The sequence below is a fragment of the Ornithodoros turicata genome, unplaced genomic scaffold (assembly GCF_037126465.1).
Source record: "Ornithodoros turicata isolate Travis unplaced genomic scaffold, ASM3712646v1 Chromosome160, whole genome shotgun sequence".
Classification (NCBI taxonomy): domain Eukaryota; kingdom Metazoa; phylum Arthropoda; class Arachnida; order Ixodida; family Argasidae; genus Ornithodoros; species Ornithodoros turicata.
In genome coordinates, this window is record NW_026999321.1 from 151760 (window position 1) to 161806 (window position 10047).

A 10047-nucleotide genomic window follows, 5' to 3' on the forward strand; every position below is an offset into this window, starting at 1 on the left:
ATATATAATATGTTGAATGAACACGTCGGAGACCCAGCGGTAACGAATTGCACGTGAGTGGTGCACACAACGTTTGAAACGATATCGAGGAACTCGCAGCGCGGTGGAAAGTGGAACAGAACAGAATTGGAAGATTGATTTTGAGAATTCATTACCGCTCTGTTTTCTAGTCAGCATTATATCTTATATTATGAGCATTGTATCGAGGAAGGAAATTAAATTGAAGTAATTTAAATGCTGGACGTCAGCGACAGTTTCTGCGCCAGCAGACGACAATAGCAGACGACGCGCTAAACACCGTCGTGGCCCTTTTTCAGTGGCGCACACGAAAATAACGTTCAGTAATGCCCAGAAAATTAATGTTCAGTTATGATCAGAATTTAACTATTTAAACTTTGACCCATAATCCGCGGTTTTGTTTGTCTTGGACGTATTATCGCATTTCACACTTGGCTCTATCCAACGATATCGCTACTACTCAACGCGCTCATGGCCACGAGGAAGTAAACAACGCTCGAAACACGCTTTGAACGCGAGAATTATGGATTTTCCAAGCTTCCACTAATGCAGGTACACGAGTAGTTCCAGGGATTACTTACAAACAGTCCTTATGCCCTTAATTTTGAGGGTTTCGAAATGTGCTACCTTGTGAATACGACGGGAACAAATACGTCGGTAGAACGGGGAGACACCAACACTCTCCGCGTCACCATTGTCTGTGGTCTCTCTCCGTGACATAGTGATGCTCACTATTTTGATAGTATGATTTGTGACATGGTTATGCTATCTCTATCAGTGATTTCCCCAGAAATTCACTCCTGGGGGTGTGCCAAGCTTTATAGGTGGGAGGATTATGCTTGGTAAAGGTTCCACTTAACTGCACTTAAGGAATTTTTCTTAGACACGGAAAGAATCATGACACAATGGTGACATATATACTGCACAGCTTTCCCGTTTCATTTGTACGTGTTATTACGTTAGAACGCAGTACATTAGAATACAGATTCATTATGAACGGCATTTGAACATTAAGATGCATAATCCAATCGCAAATGGTTCTTGATGATTCAAATTGAGTTTGCGTGCCCGCACGCACTTTTGCTCGTATATGCACGCAACAATGAATACAGTCAATACAGTGCACACATATACACAGTGCTGAAAAGGAAGACAAATTGAACGAAAAAATGTCCAGGAAGCAAGCGAGCTGGTGAAGATGATGCATAATGTAAAACCTCGTGGCTAGGGAACATGAAAGGACAGACACAACACGAAGTCTCAATTTACCCAGTTAGTTTTTTTACCAAGTTACCCACTTGTGATACCTTTTGTTAGCTTCCTCCAGGAAGTTCAAGGTGGGGGCCCCAAAGATGCAGGGTGGACCAATGGCGGATCCAGGGGGGCGACCGCCCCCCAAAATGTTAGTTTACACATTGAATTTCCCCCTCCCCCACTATGCACCCCGACAAAGAAACCGCCCCCAAAACCGTGGGTCTGGATCCGCCCCCCTGTGGTCGACGCACCGCGATACCGCAAACTTAAGGCTCCGCGAATAATTGCCTGATCCTGGCTTCTCAAAAATTTGCCAATTATTGAGCCCGTAAATTTAACCAATTACAGTCAAACTCCTTTATAGCGAACACCTTTTTAACGAAAATACCACTACAGCAAATTTTTTTTGCGGTCCGCTGGAGCCCTATAGGTCCAGTAATGGACATCCTTTTTAACGAAAATACCTTAACTGCAAATTTGTTTTGCTGTCCCCCGAGTTTCGTTGTAAAGGAGTTTGACTGTGTACAGTATATGCGGATAAGCTTTAATTAGGGAGTGACTTTTTCGGAATAAGTGCCTTTCTCAGGTTCGGGGATGGGGGTAAAAATCATGCGCTATTTTTAGATCTGTAATTCGGGGAGAAATCGGGCGATAATTGTGCCTTCGGGTGTTATCGGGTGTTCTTGTTTCTCCTCTCGTTTATTAAGTCATTTCCTAATCTCTCTTTTTCTTTAGCTTTTTTGCGGGATCATGACCTTCCAGCGGTAACCCCCAAGGCATAGACAGTGTTGACACACATGGGTGTATTTAGGCATGGATCTAGGGGGTGGGGGAGTCCGGACCCCCCCCCTCAATTTCCGACTTGGACATAGGGTTCAATGGACCAGTCCCAGCATGCACATTGCACTTTTCCATAGCGCACCCCCTCCTCTTGGGAAAATACTAGATCCGCCACTGAGTGTACTGCTGAGAACGTAAGTGACCCATTCTTACATGTGTTACACATAGCGACGTTTGTTCGTCTTCAGTGGAAACGTCACTCGAGGGTTTCGTAGTAACTGGAATTCGGGGAGAAATCGGGTTTAACCCGAATTGGTCGGAGGTCAGTTCGGGGAGAAAGACCGGGCGGAATCGGGTTTAACCCGAAAAAGTCACTGCCTAGCTATAATACAGCCTGACTAGATTCAGAAAAGAGGCAGAGATGACGGTCACGTGACTTTAAACATTTTACGGCGACTTCTCCCCTTTTTTCTTTTAATTCAGGAGGAATGGCTGGGACGTATCGCATTAAAGAAGAACCTCGAGAGGAATCTTCAAATGAACATCCAATCCTGGAAGTCAAAACGGAGCCTTACAACACCATGGTATTGTCAGGGCAGGACGAAATAGGATACCACCATCACTCGACATCAGAAGGTAAATACAAAATGGTCAAGGGGATTTAATCAGCGGAGGTTTCCAGTGCACGCCTTCTTCAGCCAAAGTACACAACATCGACACTGAGTTTCTCGATGCGATGTCACATTATCGCAACTTTTCCAGCATTATAATGCAAACATAAAGTAGCTGATGTTTCTAAGTAGTGCAATTGAACCTCTGTATGCAATAAGGGGATAAGTCGAATTATCCCCTTTTTAGTATTTTTGTTTCAATGACATCTACATACCAGTATGTACCTGTGAAAGAAAATTTAGGACCGTATTGCAATTTATTGACGCGCTATAGGATGATAAGAAACGGGAAATGCATGCATGTCAATGGGATGAACAGCCAGATGAGGCCCGTTTTTTACACATGCATACAAATGGTGTAGCTTAAATTTTGCTACGATGCACAAAATCAACTTTGACTTCCACTCAAAAACCTCACGTGACCGTGTCAGCAATGCTACTGAGTTTTCCTGCACGAAAACCGTGTGCGTGCGGTGTTATATAGAAAAAGAGGATATGTCATGCTGCTGGATTTTGTTCAATTTCAGCTAAGTCACACACCCAGAAACGATGCTAACGGGACATGCATGTAGAGTACACACGTGCATATATGTTAGACATTTTGCATTTGCGTTATTCGAGGAAACTCATCCGCAATTACTTTACCAAATATTCACTCGCAGTTTTCTCGGTTTGGGATTTTTTGACTTATCCCCTTATTGCATACAGAGGCTCAATTACTCACCTACTTATTGTGCAGAAGTAGAAAAATTGGAGCCCAACTACCACGAAAGTCTCACAATATCCAAGTTTCTGGCACGAAATCAACATGCTTTTTTGAATGTTGATTTCATGCATCACAGTCTTTGTGGGGCCATCTTGTATTTTGTCAAGTGCAAAAAATAATGTAGTTAACTGCAATAAGGTTGGGAGGTACATTTGAGCCCGTTTATAATGCAATTAACGAAAATGCGAAATACAATCGTTACATCGAGTCAGCGTTACATACGAGCTTTCGCGAAATCACAAGTAAAATGCCGCCGAACTTGCACGTTCCTTGAGAACGCAGAAGCATTTCATCTAGCTCTAAGTTGACACAGCTTTGTGTCGAAAGCTTTTCCAAGGACAACATAACTGCCGATATCACGTAAGGCTTTTGAGATTGACGACATTTTTTGTCGTCATCCAGTGCCGTAGTTATCATCGTTCTAACTATTGAAACTGCATTGTCCTTTAGAACGTGCCTTGACACGTTACTATCTCCCAACACAATTTTGGAAGCCACAGTGCTTTGCAGCGAGGTTTTGCACCAGTACAAAACCCGTTGAGCATGTTCATGTTGTAGAATGCAATCTCCCAGCCGACTACATAACCTTTGTCCCCTGGTTATATCGTTAGGTCCGTGCCTTCAGCGTTCAATGTGAAGGGAGTTGATAGTCAATCATCTTGAGCCATCTCTGAATGGTTTTTCAAAACATTAGATGCAAAAACTCGAAGGAAGGGCGAGAGGTGGCGACACTGTGCAGGTGTCTCCCGTGTTTTGTAGTGGAACATAAATCAGTTTTACAGATTTATCAATACGTCCTGATACAATCTGAGCCTCTTATCAAACCTCTCTCTCTCTCATTCATTTACATCAGTCGGTCTTCTTGTTTATTCTCACTCGAGAATGGTATTCATTTATACGAAGTTATTGCGCACAGACTTTGCAGATGAATTTTTTCCACTGTTGTGTGCCCTACTGAAACTAAGTAACGGAGTGCCGGTAGTTCACTCAAATGTAACGCAATCCTAGCGTCGTTACAAATTCAAAAATGCAACGGGATACGCTACAATATGAAAGTAACGAAAATACGCTTGCTCTTATACTCCCAGCTTGTAGGTATATCGTTGTCCAAGGTTATCCGGAGAGGGTAGCAATTTAATCCCGGTGACGGCTGTGCTGTCTGGGGTTTTTCCTGGGTTTTCCTCAGACGCTTTCAGACATATGTCGGCACAGTTCCCTTAGAAGTCGGCCCAGGACGCACATTCCCCCAGGGCGTCAGTCGTGACGTTGCCCACATACGTGAGGCCGACAACGGCAAGCCCTATCACCACCTCCTTTTCTTCTTTTCCATAGGTCTTAAAAGACCACGCGTGCTGTGTCTATGTAAATACTCGATACGTAGAACACACAGCATCTGATTTCGCAATAATGTTTTTTTCTTTCTTTTTTCTTGCAGTAGCGAAGACTGGAAGGCAACTTTCTCCGCACCGACGCACGACAGTCCATGACGTCAAAAATGTGTTTGAAATAAACTCGCATTCGCTCTGCAGCGCATGTTGTCACTTTATTTGAATTAAACCCGTTTTATTTGCACGAGGAAGTTGGGCTTTGACAAACGGCGGAGAGAAGAAAAAAGGAAGGTCTGTATGCACTCCGGGCTGTCTTCAAGAGGAAGCAAGTTCTATCTGAGCTAGAATAAAGGTAACGCCGTTTATTCGCCTTCATTCGACAAGGGAAAGTATGTTGTATAGTTTTAGGGCCACTTTAGCAGTGCTAAGCTGCTCGTCTGAAACCTTTGCAATTTCGTGTCACAAAACGGCTAAATGACACAGCAGAAATCACAGGGACCTGGGAGTTTCCAACGAAAAATGAAAACTACGTTTCTGACTTTTTCTATTCGGAAACAAGAAACAAGCAACATCAGCTGTTTCGCCACTTTCCTCTGAGATCCAAATAGTCCCTTGCTCAGCCGCTGCCTGCATTCCGTTGTTCGCGACTCACCTGATCCCACAAGTCATCCAGCCTGCAATGTTTTTTTTTTCTTCACTGGAACAAAACAGTTGCCTGCCTATGACTAACCATAAGCACCCAACGGGCTGGTACCCAACGGAGCCTGAATTGTTTCCGTTGATCCCTATGACAAAGAATTGGAATGGTGACCGTGTAGCCAGTAAGAAGTAAAAAAGATCCAGGTACATGCCAATGCCTTTCCTCATAAGCACGTTGAAGTCTGGAAATCAACGGAGGTCACATCGTTTTCCTTGGTGTGACAAAGCCTGCGACGAAGCATATGGATGGTGACCTTTTAATGAATAAAGAATAGCAAAAGATTCAGGTACGTGCTGGTGCCTTTCCACATAAGCTCGCAATCGCCTGGAAATCTGAAACGCGTATAACGACGCCAGGCTCCAACAGCTCCACGCAGAGCCCATAGTTTGAGATAATTCACACAACACTGAGCAAGCGACCAATGAGAGTGCAACGTGGTAGGTAATTCTGGTTATTATCTTATGTGGTTAACCACCAACACTCTTTGTACGTTCTAAGCAAGACCCGTCTGCTAAGTGTCGTCTGCTAAGTGTCGTTTCGTAAATGAGCAGTTCGCCACCCCGATATTCCTCGCCGTGTGAATGCTCAACATAACACGGGTCAGAACTTCGGCTCTGTGAGCAATGTTTTCGCTTTCTCTTCTTCTAGAATACTCCGCGAGGATGTCCCTCGTGTGAATACACGTTAAGTACAATCTTGATGTACAGGGTGTGTGCAGAAAGACATGACCCGCATTTAGGCACATAGCTTGTTGCCTACCTAACTAACGAACTTCCGGTGGCGCACGATGGCGCATTTATGCGTGCGAAATCTGTAGAAAAATTGTGGAAGCCATACCCAGCTTAAAAAATAAACGGAACAACGAAAACGTCGGCTTCCGTGCATCAGAATAGGGCAACATGGTGTGCAACAGGGTGTATGTGAAAGGGCAACACGGTGCACGTAGGAGAGTTGTGTTCAAGTACCGCTAGGGGAGCTATCGGTGCATAAATCGAAACGATGTCCCACATGGATGCTCATCGGCAGTGCCCCTAGCGGTGCCTGCACATAACTCTTATGAGACCGAAATACACTGCCATGCAGTGTCATGACCGCCCTATTCTAATGCATGGAAGCCCATGTTTTCGCGCTTTGTTTATTTTTTTACATTGAGTATGGCTTCCAGGATTTTTTCTAGCTTTCGCACGCATAAATACGCCGTCGTGCGCCACCGGAAGTTCCTCGGCTAAGTAGACAACGAGTTACATGTCAAAATGCGGGTCACGTTTTTCTGCACACACCCTGTACTTTGCTCATCACAGACTGAAACTGTCCGTATAGTTCTGCACGAAGGGCATTAAAACATGCGTCATTTGGCACTTAGCACCCGTGTCGCCCGCACAAGCATCTTCATGTCCGTGTGCTTTCGCCTACTTTCACTTACATCGTTTTATCGTCCGGGAAATTTATTACGTGCATCCATTTCACTGACTTTGACAGACCCTTCGGGAAGATCACTTGACCCCTGTCCGTTTCCTTTGCGTGAGTGAACCCATTCTGGGGGAAAAAATGGGTCACGCTTCTATTATACTCTATGACTGTAGTGGAAACACAACAAGTCCACGGAATGACGCACTCTTTGAAATTAAACTTTATTACACACAGCCTTTCGTGCGGGACCTGCACTTTATCAGGTGATGATGCAAATAAACGGGGTAGATCCGATATCAGGGGTTGCACACTAACATGTCTAGCACGTTGAATATGAAAGATGTGGAAATGTTTAAAAAATATGAAAAACACCTAGACGTGCCGACAAATTTGTAGGATGGAACAGCGGTTTGCAACTTGTCGACATCTCATCAGTCCTACTTTTGCTCATATTACACCGGTGTGTTCATGAGCCCATGCTGACTCAGATTTCGATTCGATATCAGGGGTTGCACACTAACATGTCCAGCACGTTTAATATGAAAGATGTGGAAATGTTTAAAAAATATGGGAAATACCTAGACGGGCACGACAAATTTGTAAGATGGAGCAGCGGTTTGCAACTGTTCGACATCTCATCAGTCTTATTTTTGCTCATATTACACCGGTGTGTTCATGAGCCCATGCTGACTCAGATTTGGATTCGATATCAGGGGTTGCACAGTAACATGTCCAGCACGTTTAATATGAAAGATGTGGAAATGTTTAAAAAATATGGGAAATACCTAGACGGGCACGACAAATTTGTAAGATGGAGCAGCGGTTTGCAACTGTTCGACATCTCATCAGTCTTATTTTTGCTCATATTACACCGGTGTGTTCATGAGCCCATGCTGACTCAGATTTGGATTCGATATCAGGGGTTGCACAGTAACATGTCCAGCACGTTGAATATGAAAGATGTGGAAATGTTTAAAAAATATGAAAAACACCTAGACGTGCCGACAAATTTGTAAGATCGAACAGCGGTTTGCAACTTGCCGACATCTCGTCAGTCCTATTTTGGCTCATATTACACCGGTGTGTTCATGGGCCCATGCTGACTCAGATTTTGATTTGATATCAGGGGTTGCACACTAACATGTCTCGCACGTTGAATATGAAAGATGTGGAAATGTTTAAAAAATATGGGAAATACCTAGACGGGCACGACAAATTTGTAAGATGGAGCAGCGGTTTGCAACTGTTCGACATCTCATCAGTCTTATTTTTGCTCATATTACACCGGTGTGTTCATGAGCCCATGCTGACTCAGATTTGGATTCGATATCAGGGGTTGCACAGTAACATGTCCAGCACGTTTAATATGAAAGATGTGGAAATGTTTAAAAAATATGGGAAATACCTAGACGGGCACGACAAATTTGTAAGATGGAGCAGCGGTTTGCAACTGTTCGACATCTCATCAGTCTTATTTTTGCTCATATTACACCGGTGTGTTCATGAGCCCATGCTGACTCAGATTTGGATTCGATATCAGGGGTTGCACAGTAACATGTCCAGCACGTTGAATATGAAAGATGTGGAAATGTTTAAAAAATATGAAAAACACCTAGACGTGCCGACAAATTTGTAAGATCGAACAGCGGTTTGCAACTTGCCGACATCTCGTCAGTCCTATTTTGGCTCATATTACACCGGTGTGTTCATGGGCCCATGCTGACTCAGATTTTGATTTGATATCAGGGGTTGCACACTAACATGTCTCGCACGTTGAATATGAAAGATGTGGAAATGTTTAAAAAATATGGGAAATACCTAGACGGGCACGACAAATTTGTAAGATGGAGCAGCGGTTTGCAACTGTTCGACATCTCATCAGTCTTATTTTTGCTCATATTACACCGGTGTGTTCATGAGCCCATGCTGACTCAGATTTTGATTCGATATCAGGGGTTGCACAGTAACATGTCCAGCACGTTGAATATGAAAGATGTGGAAATGTTTAAAAAATATGAAAAACACCTAGACGTGCCGACAAATTTGTAAGATCGAACAGCGGTTTACAACTTGTCGACATCTCGTCAGTCCTATTTTGGCTCATATTACACCGGTGTGTTCATGGGCCCATGCTGACTAAGATTTTGATTTGATATCAGGGGTTGCACACTAACATGTCTCGCACGTTGAATATGAAAGATGTGGAAATGTTTAAAAAATATGAAAAACACCTAGACGTGCCGACAAATTTGTAAGATCGAACAGCGGTTTGCAACTTGCCGACATCTCGTCAGTCCTATTTTGGCTCATATTACACCGGTGTGTTCATGGGCCCATGCTGACTCAGATTTTGATTTGATATCAGGGGTTGCACACTAACATGTCTCGCACGTTGAATATGAAAGATGTGGAAATGTTTAAAAAATATGAAAAACACCTAGACGTGCCGACAAATTTGTAAGATCGAACAGCGGTTTACAACTTGTCGACATCTCGTCAGTCCTATTTTGGCTCATATTACACCGGTGTGTTCATGAGCCCATGCTGACTAAGATTTGGATTCGATATCAGGGGTTGCACAGTAACATGTCCAGCACGTTGAATATGAAAGATGTGGAAATGTTTAAAAAATATGAAAAACACCTAGACGTGCCGACAAATTTGTAAGATCGAACAGCGGTTTGCAACTTGCCGACATCTCGTCAGTCCTATTTTGGCTCATATTACACCGGTGTGTTCATGGGCCCATGCTGACTCAGATTTTGATTTGATATCAGGGGTTGCACACTAACATGTCTCGCACGTTGAATATGAAAGATGTGGAAATGTTTAAAAAATATGAAAAACACCTAGACGTGCCGACAAATTTGTAAGATCGAACAGCGGTTTACAACTTGTCGACATCTCGTCAGTCCTATTTTGGCTCATATTACACCGGTGTGTTCATGGGCCCATGCTGACTAAGATTTGGATTCGATATCAGGGGTTGCACACTAACATGTCCAGCACGTTGAATATGAAAGATGTGGAAATGTTTAAAAAATATGGAAAATACCTAGACGTGCACGACAAATTTGTAAGATGGAGCAGCAGTTTCCAATTATGGACGGTAATTATGAC

At 43.5% G+C, this 10047-nt stretch overlaps 1 long non-coding RNA gene across 3 annotated transcripts; it reads left to right on the forward strand.

The window, feature by feature from the left end:
• The first annotated feature begins 424 nt into the window (after nt 1-424).
• LOC135372692 (uncharacterized) lies at nt 425-5017 on the forward strand. Of its 3 annotated transcripts, XR_010416068.1 has the most exons (4): nt 425-570; nt 2008-2246; nt 2536-2688; nt 4925-5017. It is a non-coding gene; the product is annotated as an uncharacterized LOC135372692 (long non-coding RNA). The 3 variants fall into 3 exon arrangements; XR_010416066.1 differs by lacking the exon at nt 2008-2246 and having other exon boundaries at nt 461-570; XR_010416067.1 differs by lacking the exon at nt 425-570 and having other exon boundaries at nt 1446-2246.
• The last annotated feature ends 5030 nt before the right edge of the window (nt 5018-10047 follow it).